Here is a 14,769-nt window from a genome sequence, read left to right on the forward strand (position 1 = left end):
TATGCAAAACGAGTGGCAAGTAATTGTAATTTAATTCTTTTCAAGTAAATTACAGTGAGTGCGTGACACAAAGCCGCGGCGGACCCTGCTTTCTCTGTCAATAGTTGAATTAATGATGGCAGGAGTAAAAACACCAATTGTGCACCACAGCCCTCCCTCGGCCCCCACCCCTGCCAGGGGGAGACCTGCCAATCAGGCCGCGCCACCGTGAGACTGGGAATCCTCATGGACCCGAGGATCGGGGGTGGAACGTTCCGGAGTCTCGCCGCTGGGGTCGCGGGGGCCGGAGGCGGCGGCAGGGGTCAGCGTGTGCGTGCCACCGGCCGGGTGCCCGCCGCGCGGACACCGTGATCGCCAGGGGTTTATAGCGCTGGGCACGCGCTGCCGAGTGGAGCGCAGAAAGGGTTCCCCAGGGGGCTTGGTGGTCCTGGCTCTCGGTCTATGGGTTAGCTGGGCCACGCTGGCCTCCCCGAGACTCCGCGGAGGGCTTCCCGAGGAGGAGGCACGGCCCGAGCTAGAGGCGGGGGGAAGGCAGGGCTGCCAGCCGCGCTTGCGGGCAGCGAGGGGTGGCTAGGCTCTGCGCTTCGGGGTCCGAGGGCCGGTGGCTGGAGCGCTAGTTCTCACCCAGAATCTGCGAAGCCCGGGTCGGGAGGAAGCCGCTGGGGGAAGCCCGAAAGGCAGGGCAGGGCAGGAAGGCAGGGTCGCCGGAGAGGACCGCAGGTTGCGACCCTAGGCTGCCTGCAACCTGCCTGAGTGCAAACGTTCAGTGTGATCTGATCACTTCCCGTTGTACTTGAGCGAAATCGCAACTTTTTTTCTGAGGCCCAGAGGTTCTCTGTCCTCTAGCTTTTGCCTGGATTCCCAGTGCCAGGGAGGGAGTCCTGCCTGCCCTGTTTTTCAGGCGTAACTTCGGAGGGTGACTTGACCGCTCTAGCCTCAGTTTCCACAGCAATGGGGAAATCCTTCCTTCTAGGGTCCTTGCTAAGTTGCTTCAGTCAAATCTGAGTCCACCTGGTGGACTGTAGCCCACCAGGCTCCTCACTCATGGGATTTTTCCAGTCAAGAATACTGGAGTGGGTTGCCATTTCCTCTTCCAGGGGACCTCTCCCAACCCAGGGATCAAACCCACGTCTCCTTGGCTCCTGCATTGCATGAGGATTCTTAACCCCTGAGCCACCAGGGAAGCTCTAGGTTCCATTATGAGCATTTAATAAGCTACTGGTAAAGTGCTTAGAATGGTGCCTGAAGCAAAGTGAAGTGCCCAGAACTGCCAGCAGGGCTTACTTGACCTCAGCTTACTTGACCACCTTCCCTTCCTGGGTCTCCATAACCAAGTCCCTGCCTCAGGGTCTTTGCACTTGGTGCCAGAGCTGTTGCCCAGCTCCTTTCATAGCTTCTGATTCAGGCCTCAGCTCTGAGACCTTCATGACTCATCACTGTCACAAAGTTCTTTGTTTCCTCCCTAGACATTATCCTTATCTGAATGGTTTTTTTTTTTTTTTTCCTATTTGCTTAGCCATTGTTGTCTCTTTCCTCCCCAAAATGTAAGTTCCATTGAATGGGGACTGAGTTTGTCTTGTTCTCTGCAGGTCCCAGCGCCTTGATCAGTGCCTGATTTCCAGCAGGGGCACAGTAAATTCCTGGAGAATAGATACGTTCTTCTCACCTGTATCTCAAAGTGGTCGAACAGCGTCATTGCTGAGTGCCCATTCCTGTCATTCAAGATTATAAGTGAAATCATTGGCCTGGAAATAATATTTTAAAAATTAAAAAAAATGGTAAGTTTCTAAAGATTTTGAGGTTCTCAGGAAGGGTGCTAGACAGTTGAGGACTTTTCTCCATGTCACCATCTTTCTACCTTGACAAGTTTTGACTGTGAGGCTGAAGTTCTCCCCATGGCTCCCTGATCCTGCGAGGTGATAGAGGGACGGTCGAATTTCCTCCCTAACCTGGGCCCGAGAATCGTGTAGAGCTCCACCCCGCAGCAAAGCAATATCCACCTTCATGCTATCTGCCCTTTAGTGTCACCCTGATGACCACCCCTCCCGCCCCACGACTACACCATGTGGCCCTGGCCTTTTGTCCCCAAGCTCCCCTGCCAGAGCTTTCTGCTCCTTTGGCTGCCCTCTTTGGTATTCATCACAGATTCACACCTGCTTTTTCTCCTCCCAGGAGCCAGTTGCCTTAGACTGGCTCCTGCTGGGCTTGCCAGACGGTCTGAAGGAGCCAGAGAGGCCAGCAGAGGCTGGGTGGGGCTGCCTCAGCAGCTCTGCTCATGCTGGGGAGATGAGTCAACTGGCTCGGATCACCATGTCACTGCGTCTCCTTGTCCTGGCTGGAGCCAGGGACAGAGTATTTCTGGAAGTCTGGCCAGGCTCCCCATCTCACACTCTGTTTTTACTCAGTGAGTTCATTATAAGCAATGAGTGTCTCGGACACGATGACCATCCTTGGCCGACTCCTGGCCTAGGGTCCTATCTTTGGGAGAGAATTTGGAGAAGGGTTCTGGCTATCTGGAGAACAGGAAGTATAAATATTGAACTCATTCATGGGTGCAAAACTAGTTTCTTAGCACCACTGGATCGGACACAGTAATGGCTCTGGGGACATGGGTACGATAATAGCTAACATTTGTTTAGCACTTCTCATGAGCCAGAAACGGTTCTAGGCGCCGCATGTATGTTATATCGCTAAACGAAATACTCGAATCTCAATGAAATAGGTTCTATTATTATCCTCTTTTATTCAGGCGGGAACAGGCTCAGAGCAGACATAGAACTTGCCAAGGTTACCCAGACAGGAAGTGATGGGTCTGAACTTGGAACCAGAGCCTGCACTTCTAACCAGCACATTGCATTGCCCTCTGTCTTAGTCTCCAAGACGGATAAGATGCATCTTTGATCATCCAGGGGCACAGGGCTTCAGAAGCAAACAGAAGGTAGGTGGGTGGGTATGGTTTCCCACACAGGGAATCAGTAGTGACTGGTAATGGTTCTTACTATACACCAGGCCCTGTTCTAATAGCTCTACATACATTATTAGCTCTTTAAATCTTACAGCACCCACGGCACCTAGGAAATAGGAAGTGATGTCATCTCCATTTTATAGGTAAGACACTGGGAAGTCCAGCCACTCATCCCAAGGTCTCGGGGCAAGTAGGTGGCAGAGCTGGGATTGGAACCCAAAAAGGGCCTCTCTCCAGGGCCCATACTCATAGCCCTGCCCTGGGTCAGACCTCTGCCCAGCAGTCCCAGTATTCTGTGCTTGTCCTCAGATGGTTAAGAGGGTGCTGATCCCCTTGGGTGTCACCAGAGACACCCTGAACTTGGAGCCCAGAGCTGCTCCTCACTAATGGAAACCCCAGGGGAGTCTCCATGACCGGAGGTCATGAGGTCAGCTCTCTCCACCTCTCAGAGCTGCTTCCAGGAGTAATGAAAAGAACGGACAAGGAAGAGCCCTGTGAAGTATGAACTCTGACCTCAGAAACACTTGGTTCTGCAGGCCTAGCCTGTGCTGAGTACCCTGGGAGGGGGCCAGGTGACTGACCTACTTTAAAGATCAGAATGTAGGGCCATGAAAAGGGAAGAGGTGATTATTTTAGTTGTAAAATGGACAGCTGAGGGGTATCTGGTTTGATGGTTAGACTTGTCTGCTAGTTTTTTGTTTGTTCATTTCTAAGAGGATGGTACTCCAAGACCCTTGGGGAGCTTCATGCCAGTTCAGGTGCCCAGTGCTTTCTGTGCCCCATCCCTGGGCCCTCCAGCAGTCCTGTGTGGAGAGATGACATTGTGTGCATTTTATAGGCCGAGAAACTGAGGGCTAATGAATGGAGGAGCTGGGCTCTGAACCAGGTCCTGCTGACTTCAGTCCTGGCCTCTGTGCTCCAGAGGGTCCTGGCACAGACCTGGTACAAGGGGGCTGCCCCTCTTTGCTTCTGGTTCTGGGCTTCCGGGTTTAGTTGCACTTCTGTCCGAGGTCCCCCCTCTCTCAACCTTGGTACTTTTACATCCTCACCCCTCCTCAGTCCTGGGGGTCCGTCACCCACACGCCTCTACTGAGTGTCAGAGGGATGATCCCACTCTCCTCCACCCACCCACCCACCAGCTTGCTGCTTTCTTGTAAAAGCTTGAAGTCAACCCCTTGACTTTGTGTCAACATCTCTGCCCAAGATAAAGAGATGTCTCTCCATCCCCAGGAGCTCATCCTGTGTGAAGTGGCATCCAGCAGGACTGGGGAGGAGAAGGGCAGGTATCAGTACAGACCGGGCTGCCTTGGTGCTCCATCACACTCACTCCAGGCCTGCTTCTGGTCCTAGCAGCTGAATTTATTTTGTCTTAAATGACATAGAGGTCAGGGATGGTAAAAATTTCCTTTTATCGGGTGGACTGAACGGCATTGTGAAGGGGATGGCAGCTGCTCTTGGGCTTGCAGCGCCTGCTTTACATGGGCTTTGCCATGGGGCTTCCAATTTGCAAGTGGCTGATGACTGTACTCGTGTGTCAGCTGCCCCTGGGCACATGCCCACCCTTAAACGGTGACTTCTTAGCGTGGGGGACAGGCCTGGGTTGCAAGATGGGGGCATGAGGATGAGGGAGATGTGTTCTCTGTTTGCCTTGAACTCATGGGGCGGCCAAGGGCAACTGCAGCTGAGTCAGTACAGGCACTAGAAGGAGGGTTTGCCTATGGAACTGGCTCGGCTCAGGGGATGGAGTCTGGGTTTCCCCAGTTACTGGCCATAGGGTCTTGGGCAAACTACCTGACTCCTCTTTGCTTCCATTTCCTCATTCCTAAAGCTGGAATAATAGCTGAATGTAGCTCAGAGAATTACTGGAAGAAGTTGATAATTTGTTCCTGGAAAAGCATTTTAAATGGTACCTGGTACAGAGTAAGCGGCCAATAAATGTTAGCTGACCCCAAAATACAAGCTCAAGATTACCTTCTCCATTCACATCTGCCTTCCCACTCAAAATACATAATACGCAAAAGTCGTAAAATGGGATGCCTTTAAAGCTCCATGTTGGCAAGAGACAGTCCTGATGTGTATTTTGGGCCTCACCATTCACTACTGTGTGATCCTTTGCAAGTGACTTCATTTCCTGAGTTCCGGTTTTCTTCTCTATAAAATGGATATAAAATAAAATATCTGTTGTCAGTGGTGAGAATTAAGTGAATAACGTACATAAAGCAAATGGTGCTTATCATTCTTCCTCATACCCTGTCCCATTTCCCCCCTTCTGTACAGGTTCTTTTGCAAGGCTATGAGATGTGTTCTCCAAACCAGTTTTCCTTCCCTCCTGGGTACACAGGAAGACTACATTTCCCAACCTCCTCTGTGCTTAGAGGCCTCATGTGACTGAGTTCTAGCCAATGAAATTTGGGCTGGAGTAATCTATTCCACCTCCAGGCCCAGGCCCTAAAATGTCTTGTAAGATCTTTCATGCTCCTTTTCTCCTCCATCCACCAACAGAATGTGGCTCAGGGTGACCTTGGTGAAGATGGTGGAGCCCCTGCCAGCAGAAATCTGTCCTTCACTGCCTGCTGCTTATCAGGCTGCTTGGACTGGGACATGTGTATTAAACCACTGAGATTTAGGGTTTGTTCGTTACTTCAGCTAGCAGCTAGTCTATCTTGACAAATAAAGAACTTTACAGAGACTCTGCCTAGTGTATACACCTGCATACATTCACATTATAAGATTTCCCATGTATTTTAGAGTCTTCCTGGCCCTCATCCCCCTTAAGCTCATCTATATGACCCAAGTTTAGAACCTTACGACCTTAAAGAACCAGACCCAGCAATTGTTATTAGTACTGATGGTGAGATAATTCCTGAGAGCAACTTTCTGGCTTCAGAGCTGCCCTGTAGCATAGAGGTTTTGAAGAGAAATCTTTACTAAGAGATTTTAGTGTCAGCCTCTTTTCTCAGGACAGAGGTCTCCTAAGAGGGTTTAGCTAGTCATACACTCTCCTTTCAGTTATAGTTGCCAAAGTGCTTGCTTTTGTCCTCCTAGTACGTCCACCAGATTTGATGGGTCACACGTTACAGGCTCTGGCAAGGGCTTCTCTCAGCTGAGCCTCTGAGACTTGGCCCAGGTCCCCCTGATAAATCCCTGCCCTCCTTCTGGCTTGGGTGAGATGGGATCCTTCTGTGCTGCCTCCCCTTGTTAAATCAAGGGGAGCCTGAAGACTGGGGCTGAGATATATCCATCCTCTCTTCTTAGAGCCAGCTGCAGGGTTGGGGTATGGCCGATATAATTTGTTTTACACAGGATTGTTGATTTTAGGGGTCAAGTACCATCCTTATGGTGTTCTGGAAAAAAAATCCTCAGTTTGGATGAAGTTTATAAGAACTAAAAATAATGAGGATCTTAATATATTGAATATCTGTTCTGTACCAGGCCTCCTGTTATTTCTTTAGATCCTTTCCATCATCCTGTGAAGTGAGTCTTAAGTAGCCCATGTGTAGATGCCGGCCCAGTGGCCCAGAGCTGCTGGAGGTGGATTGGAGACTCTAACAGGGATCAATTCAAAGGTAGTAACAGTTAACTTTTCCTGAGTTAGGAACTGTGTAACATGAGTGCTTTTGATGAATCATTTCATTAAATTTTGATAATTTCTTTATGGAGTAGGAACTATTATTTCCATTTCTCAGGTGGGAAAACCAAGGCTCAGTGAGGCAAATGATCTCTTTCCCCCAAGGTTTCATGGCTAAAAAAGGTGGTGCCCAGATTCAAATTAAAGTCTCTCTTGCTTTCAAACTTGTACTTTCAGTCATGCGGTACCTTGCACTGCCTTCGCTGCCGCTTGGAAAGTTCAGCAGGGACCGGGTAGATACACTTCCAGGGGTCATGGCTTTGGGTGGGGAGCCAGCCTGTGGTCAGGTGGACAGCCCACTGAGTCAACACTTATTATGTACAAAGACTGACCCCGTGCCCTGATATGATACAGGGGAGGCCCAGACTATCCCATGGCATTGGTGCCCTGGGTCGAGAAGAGAGTTGTGTATCTCTACCTGCAACCTGGATAAGTCAGTGCCTTGCAAGGATAGATGCCACAAACCTCAGAGGAGAAAGAGAGCACCCAGAGAGGGCCAGGGTTGGCTTTCCCATGGAAGTGGGATTAGATGAGCCTGCTCTGCCTGTATTTGAATCCCAGCTAGCTCAGTTCCTTGGCGTGCTGCTGCTGCAAAGGTGCTTCAGTTGTGTCCGACTCTGTGCAATCCCATAGACAGCAGCCCATCAGACTCCGCCATCCCTGAGATTCTCCTGTCAAGAACACTGGAGTGGGTTGCCATTTCCTTCTCCAATGCATGAAAGTGAAAAGTGAAAGTGAAGTTGCTCAGTTGTGTCCGACTCTTAGCGACCCCATGGACTGCAGCCTACCAGGGTCCTCCATCCATGGGATTTTCCAGGCAAGAGTACTGGAGTGGGTTGCCATTACCTTCTCCGGTGACTTTGGAGAGATTACATAATTTTTCTGAACCTCCATTTGCCATGTGTAAAATAGAGATAGTAAAGGTACATAGCTCAGTTGGTAAAGAATCTGCCTGTGATGCAGGATAGCCCGGTTAGATTCCTGGGTTGGGAAGATCTCCTGGAGAAGGGATAGGCTACCCACTCCAGTATTCTTGGGCTTCCCTTGTGACTCAGCTGGTAAAGAATCTGCCTGCAATGTGAGAGACCTGGGTTCAATGCCTGGGTTGGGAAGATCCCCTGGAGAGGGTAAAGGCTACCCACTCCAGTATTCTGACCTGGAGATTTCCATGAACTAAGTCCATGGGGTCACAAAGAGTCAGACATGACTGAGTAACTTTCACTTTCACTTTTTCACCTACCTTGGAGGATTAAATAATAATATATAAAGTGTTTGGCACACAGGAAGCTCTTGATTATATACTTATTTACTCTTTGCATCATCAGGGACTAGTGGACTTTCACTAGGTAAAGAAAGGAAGCTTAATGTACCAGTGAGTGTTATAAGCAAAGCTTCAGAGCTGAGAAAATGGAGGGTTTTTTTTATTTTTTATTTTTTAGAATAATAAATGGCTTGGCTTAGCTGGTTCATATGGGAGCAATAGCAGATGAGGCTAGAAAGAGAGTCTGAGGTCAGATTGGTGAGGCTATGAGGAGCCATTGAGGGGTTTTGAGCAGGGGAGTGTCATAGCCAGAGCTGGGTTTTAGAAAGATAAGGCTGCCGGGTGTAGGGTGGATTGGGTGGGGACTGATGGGAAAATCCCTGTAGAACACTGTTGTCATCAGCCAGGAGAGAGGGCGGTGGCAGCTGGTTGGGCAGGAAGGTGTGAATGGGCACGCATGGTAGGGGAAGTCCTCTGGAGCTTGGCACCCTGTAAGCTTGGTGCCGCATGGGGTGTGGGCTATACACACCCTTGGCCAAAGGCAGGTGCGAGCGTGGTGCCCATCCAAGTCCAAGCGAGCGGCTGGGAACCAACAGCAGGTTTTCCTTTTGCAGGCCCAGGCTTGGGAGGCTGTCCTTCTGGGATCATGTCATCACTGGTATCTTTGTTCCAAGAAAGAGACAAAAGAAAAACTAGAGAAAGGAGGGACCAGCCTCCTTTCGGTCCTGAAAACCCAGGGTGCCTGGTATCCTCAGGGTGGCAAAGCCCTCTGATGGTCTGGAAACAGGTTTCAGAAGGCGCGCTTGGAAGTGAGAAAGGAGGCAGGCTCCTTTTGGGTTTTCATCTAGGTTTTTGAAAAGCAAAGCAGGCTGGCGAGAGCCGCCTGTCTGAGGCGTGTTTTATCTTAACCTTTCCATGTAATCCTGAAAGCCCACCTAATCAATTGAAGATCATAAAATATTAGACTTAATGCTGCAAAGTGCTGCTTTTTAATTCACATAACAAGCTCCTAAATAATTCAAATAGCAAACAGACCCGGCAAGTCAATGGTGGGAGGCTGCCTGGATCAGCGGGAGAGTGTCAACACATGCCGCATTTCCCGGATCGACTCCATTTCAAGAACCCTATTAAGTTAATTGCCGGTTTCTGACAGCAGAGAGCATGCTGGGAGCACAGCAAGCTTTATTAGCCGCCGTGGCATCTGGAGACATCAGCCATTTTGCCCCTACTCGCAGGCATCGAGAGCAGCATGGAGAAAAGTAAATCAAATTATGAGACAATAAATGCTTTGGCAACACGTGGGCATCAGATTCATCGGCGGATACAAAAGAGTTCGAGTGTCAATTGTTGGCTTGTTAAATTTTTTATAGCAACACCGTCTGTTGCGAACGTCTCATAGGATGACATGGAATGGTGACATCATTTGGCACTGTCTGGCTGATGTAGGTCGACATTAGTGCGATCGAGGGGCCCCCACTCCCTAAAGAAACTGCTGGGTGGAGAGAGAGTTTGTAAATAGAGCAGGAGTTAGGGTAGACATTTAGAGAGACCTCAAATAGTCCAGCTTCCTGAGTGGCTCGGTGGTAAAGAATCCGCCTGCCAATGCAGGAGACGCCGGTTCAATCCCTGGGTTGGGAAGATCCCTCAGGAAAGAAAATGGCAACTCACTCCAGTACTCTTGCCTGGGAAATCTCGTGGACAGAGGAGTCTGGCGGGCTACAGTCCATGGGGTTGCAAAGAATTTGATATGATTTAGTGACTAAACAACAACAGATAGCCCAGCTGCTCTGCAGAGCCCAAGCGTTACACGTTTAGGTTTGTAGGCAGACCTGTCTGGGTTTGGAGACCCAGTGGAGACACCCATGGTGTTCTGGAGGCAGCTGGAGATGGGCAGGCAACATGTGTGAAGTTGAGGTCCCCAGTCTTCCGTCCATTGGGAAGTTCCCAAGTAGGCCATTGTTTCCATGGCTAGCTGCCCTCCCCTTGGCAACCCTGATACATATTGAGTATGCAGTGGGTGGGGACATCCTGGCAGCTTGGAAATATACCAACAGGTGCCGCTCTGTAGAATGGGGCTCTGATCTATCCAACGTACATTTCTGCTACATGAGAAAACAGGCAGAGAGAGATTCCTCAACTGTCCTCAAGTCACATAGCCAGCCAGTTCTCTTCTGGCATCGTCCCATTTTGTGGTGTTTCTCTCTCAGGCCTTAAGAATGTGGTGCTATGGTGACAACCTAGATTAGATCTAGATTATCATCCTGGTTCAACTGTTTATTGTCTGCCTGACCTTGACTTAAGTTAAGTATGTTTAATAACTTCTCTGTCCTTCTATCCTGTTGGCAATATGAGGATGAGAGTGCTTACTTGGTGGGGGTTTTATGGAGTGCATCGAATTGATGATAGGTGAGATCGAGAATCTCAAGCTCGATAGCTTGGAACTAAGCATAATGTCATTACCTTCAACTGTGTGGGCGATTCATGTGAGTGAGAGAGATGAGCAAGATTATTTATGCTTCTCAATGATTCTTTTACAAACCAACAACCTTCCAATTTATTTGCACATCTGAGTTTTTACATCAAGTTTACATAAAGTGAGACAAATGATGCGCCCAAGTCTCTCCTTGCCTGAGTCCTGAGATCTAACCTCAGTGTCTGCAGAAATAACACTTATTCCAGAATCAGGGCCTTGATATGATAGGAATTCAATAAGTAAGAACGTTGTAAATGATTGGTGGAGAGAGGCTGGGGAGGCTGGCGGTAAAATCGGCACAGATAGAAATACAGCAGGTGGACTGTCTGTTCTGATCCTGGTTTTCAGATTCCCTTGCGTTCCTGGGGTGACTGCACTTTGAAGCTGGGAGGGATCTTGGAGATGGAGTCTGGCATCCTTGGGAAATTGCCGCTCAGAAAGAGTTGGTGACTAGCCTGAGGTCACACAGCTAAACAGCGGCGAAGCCAGTGACAGGGGCTGGGTCTCCTCCTGCCAGTCCTCAGACAGTTAGGACTGACCTTTATGGCATTAGAGCTGATTCCACTTTGCCCAGGAAAGAGAACTAGTGTATACATATGCGTGTGTGATTAGTCCTATCTGCCTCTTTGTGACCTCATGGACTGTAGCCCGCCAGACTCCTCTGTCCACAGGATGTCCCAGGCAAGAATACTGGAGTGGGTTGTCATTTCCTTCTCCAGGGGGTCTTCCCGACCCAGGGATCAAACCTGTGACTCCTGTGTTTCCAGCACTGGCTGGCGGATTCTTTACGACCAGTGTCACCTGGGGAGAATGTGCCACGGCCCCAAGACCTCTCTCTGAGAATAATAACTTCAATGCGTAACTAATCTGTAATAATCACAACTGTCATTCCTAAGGGCTGAATTTCAGGGACTTGATTTACATTATCCATGGAGCCCTTTGTGGTGGGCATTACTGGGACTCCCATTTTTCAGAGAAGGAAGCTGAAGCTCAAGGGTTAAGTGGTTTTGCCCAAAGTGACACAGCTGTTAAGATTCAAAGGTAAGACTTGAACCAAGGCTCATACAGACTTATGTTCTTTTCGTGCGGCAGCACCCTGACCCACCCGCGTTGGATTTTGGCTTAGGTTGGAGGTCTCTAGAACGTAAAACAGGGAGGGATGGATCACTGCTCAGGGCTAGAACTAGCCAAGATCAGTGGGCACTAGTGAGAAGATGCTGTTGGATGCTCCCCTGGCACCGGGACGTTCTGCCCCCTTACATACCACCTCCACTTGTGTTTCCTGCCAAGCATGGGTTAGTAGCCAGGGACACAGAGCAGTCTCTAGTAACTCAATATATATGTTAGTTACTAGATGTATATTGCACCCAACAGAAAACTCCAAAAACAGTGGCTTAAATGCATAAAGGTTTTCCCTGTAATGTATAAGAAGTCCTGAGCAGGCTGGTGTGGTGGCCTCACGATCACGTGGGGCCCAGTCTGTGTCTCTCTTCTTGCTCTGCCATTCCCAGCATTTGGCTTCCATCCTCGGTGTGTCAAGATATGTGCTGCCGCTCCAGTCACTGCATCCACATTCCAGGCAGCAGGAAGGAAGGAACAGGGTAAAACAAAGGGGTCTTTCTCCTGTCATCTCTTCTTCCTTTCAAAGAACCTCCCCTGAAATCCTCTGTGAGTTTCTCTTGTTCTCAGTGACCACACCTTAGCCACATGGCCATACTTAGCGGGAAGCAGAATCTTGAACTGGACATATCGCTACCTCAAGAATATAGAGCTTGTGAGCAAAGAGTAAACCAAGAAGCAGCAGGCAGACCCTGCCACGGCACGATTCTGTGGCACCTCTCCCACCTGCAAAGTGCTGACAACTGAGAACAGTGACGTTCTGAATTAGAGAAAACTCTAGTTAGCCCTGGTCCGAGTTTTGTTTAACACACGTGGAAATAATTGGAAACGCCCTGGGATGCCTCAGACCTAGGGTTGGAACCACTGTGCTTTCTGGGGCTGTTTGTTTCGGGGATGGCAACAATGATGAAATCAACAGTAATTCACACTGTCAGCAACTTTCATCCTTCACTGTCCCTTTTCAAAATACGAACACATTTTATTTCTCTGGATTTCTGCTGTTCATGACACATTTATTCTGTGGGTCTTCTGAGGTTGACTGGAGGATGCGTTTCCTCTTCTGGAGGAGTCACATGATTAATAGGCTGTAAAAAACAAACACAGACACCACTGAGTCAGCTCCACCCATGTCCCAGGCACTGTACATGTGGCACGTCCTGTTATTCTCACAACATGAGAATATGGGAGAGGGGTTATGATCCCATTTTACCAATGAAAAGTAGAGGCTCAGAGAGGCTAAGCAACTTGACCAAGATCACACAGCTGGTGCTTTGGACTGAAGGTGTGTCTCTCCCCTCCTCCCACTCACCCCTCCCCCCCCCAATGCAGTTCATATGTTGTAACCCTAACCCCTGATGTGATGGTATTAATATTAGGCGGTGGGCCTTTGGGAAGTAATTAGGTTTGGATAAGGTAATGAGGATGGAGCCCCATAATGGGATTGGTGCCCTTTAAAGGGGATGACGATTGTAGAGCTCTCTCTTTCTCTGCCAAGTGAGGACATAGTGAGAAGGTGGCTGTCTGCAAGCCAGGAAAAGAGCTGTCACTGCACGCTGACCATGCCAGCACCCTGATGTTGGATTTCCAGGCTCCAGGACTGTGAAAACTAAGCATCTGCTGTTTAAACCCTCAGTCTGTGGCACTTTCGTTGTAGCAGCCTGAACTGACTAGGGGCTTCCTAGGTGATCAAGTGGTAAAGAATCCACCTGCCAATGCAGGAGATGCGGGTTTGATCCCTGGGTTGGAAAGATCCCCTCGAGGAGGGAGTGGCAACCCACCCCAGTATTCTTGCTGGGGTAATCCCATGGAGAGAGTAGCCTGGAAGTCCATGTGGTCACCAAGAGTCAGACATGACTTAGCAAGTAAGCTCACCTGTGTGCAGAGCTGAGCAAGACAGCTGGTCAGTGCAAGAGCTGTGTTTTCCCTCACACCACGAGCCCACCTCGAACATCCCCACCCTTCAGACTCCTTCCCCATTGCTGACGACGACAACAGGGCCGTCACTGAGACCTCCAAGCCTCTGCTGTCTTCTGAAGTCCCTTCTTACCTCCAGCTCCTCCTTCTTGCTCCTCAAGCCCTCCTCTTTCGCAAAGACCCCTTGAAAACTTGCCATAGGAATCCAGTTCCATCACCTGCCCCTGTGTGGGCTCTGCCAGCCACGCCTCCTTTCTGGCCCCACTTGGCGCATGCTCTGGTCCAGCCCATGTTCCCGCATCTCAGCTCATCAAGTCATCATAATCCACATCACCTGCTACCTAGGACCAGGGTTCATAAATAGGAATAAAACATAGGTGGTCCCCGTCCCCTGCACTCATCCCCAGCTCACTGAGTGAAGCCAGCGACTCTGAGGACAAAACCAGAAGCCCCTCTCCCTACAGCCCCAAGAGGCAGGAAGGGCTGTGTGTGCAGCTGAGGCCTGGCTGCCTGCCGGCGCCGCTCACATCCTCATATACATAATCTAAATATATACTTTGAAAATTGAAAAATTGCTCACATATAGAATGTGGCTGCACTCTCTTTGAACATGTCTCTTTAAAGACAAAATTTGCCAAGTGCTTTCCTGCCCTTAAGGAGACACTTGAACATGGCAGCAGATATAAAATGGAAATTGAAGTGTCTCTCCCAGGCCACCGTACATGTATAAAACAGGCACAATCTATTCTAAGCGCTCATTAATAGCTGGTCTCTGAGGGCCCGGGCAACAGCTAGAGGATCTTACTCATTAAAAAGGTGGCGAGGTAGAGTTTTGTGCCTTCCGTGCTTCTCGCTGTGAGATCCTGGTGTTTAGATGTCGCCGGCAGGCCCCAAGATTGCTGGCACGGGTGACTATTTTCTAAAGGGTCTGAGAGTGTCGCTGGCTCATTGGTGGGGCAAGAAACCCTTGTCGCTTTTCGAGGGGGAATTCATCCCTCTTCAAGGTGGGCCCAGAGCAGCGTTATCTAAAGACAGGTGCAGAGAAGAGAGAGCTTTAGTTTGTCAGCTAATCAAAAGATCATCAGTGATGCTCAGCACAGCATTGTGGTCCTCTGAACGCCACTGTTAACGACACAGAGCCACCAGGCTTGGTCCTGGCAGGGATGTCTGGGGTCTCTACACCCTTGGAATCACAGGGGCTGACAGACAGCCCCTTGGGTTTCACAACCAGTGGTGATCACTTGCAAGAGAGCCATTGGTTTATTCTAGCAAAAGAGAATCCTCAGCTTTTTTAAACCTCCCGCCCTCTTTGTTCTTTGTTTTGATTCTCTCACTGTGAGGATCGATGTTTTGTCCTCTTCTCCTCTCTTATGGAGAGAGTAACATTGTCCTGTCCCCACTGGCACATC

The 14,769-nt window shown here is 49.5% G+C and overlaps 1 long non-coding RNA gene across 1 annotated transcript in view; it reads left to right on the top strand.

The window, feature by feature from the left end:
• Positions 1-1,570: 1,570 nt before the first annotated feature.
• The window catches only part of LOC105604311 (uncharacterized), a 28,233-nt gene continuing 15,034 nt past the window's right edge, over positions 1,571-14,769 (top strand). Inside the window, exons 1-2 of the long non-coding RNA XR_003586595.3 lie at positions 1,571-1,778; positions 2,750-2,938. This is a non-coding gene — a long non-coding RNA (uncharacterized LOC105604311). The remainder of the gene's footprint in view (positions 1,779-2,749; positions 2,939-14,769) is intronic.

Source organism: Ovis aries, chromosome 22 (assembly GCF_016772045.2).
Source record: "Ovis aries strain OAR_USU_Benz2616 breed Rambouillet chromosome 22, ARS-UI_Ramb_v3.0, whole genome shotgun sequence".
Classification (NCBI taxonomy): domain Eukaryota; kingdom Metazoa; phylum Chordata; class Mammalia; order Artiodactyla; family Bovidae; genus Ovis; species Ovis aries.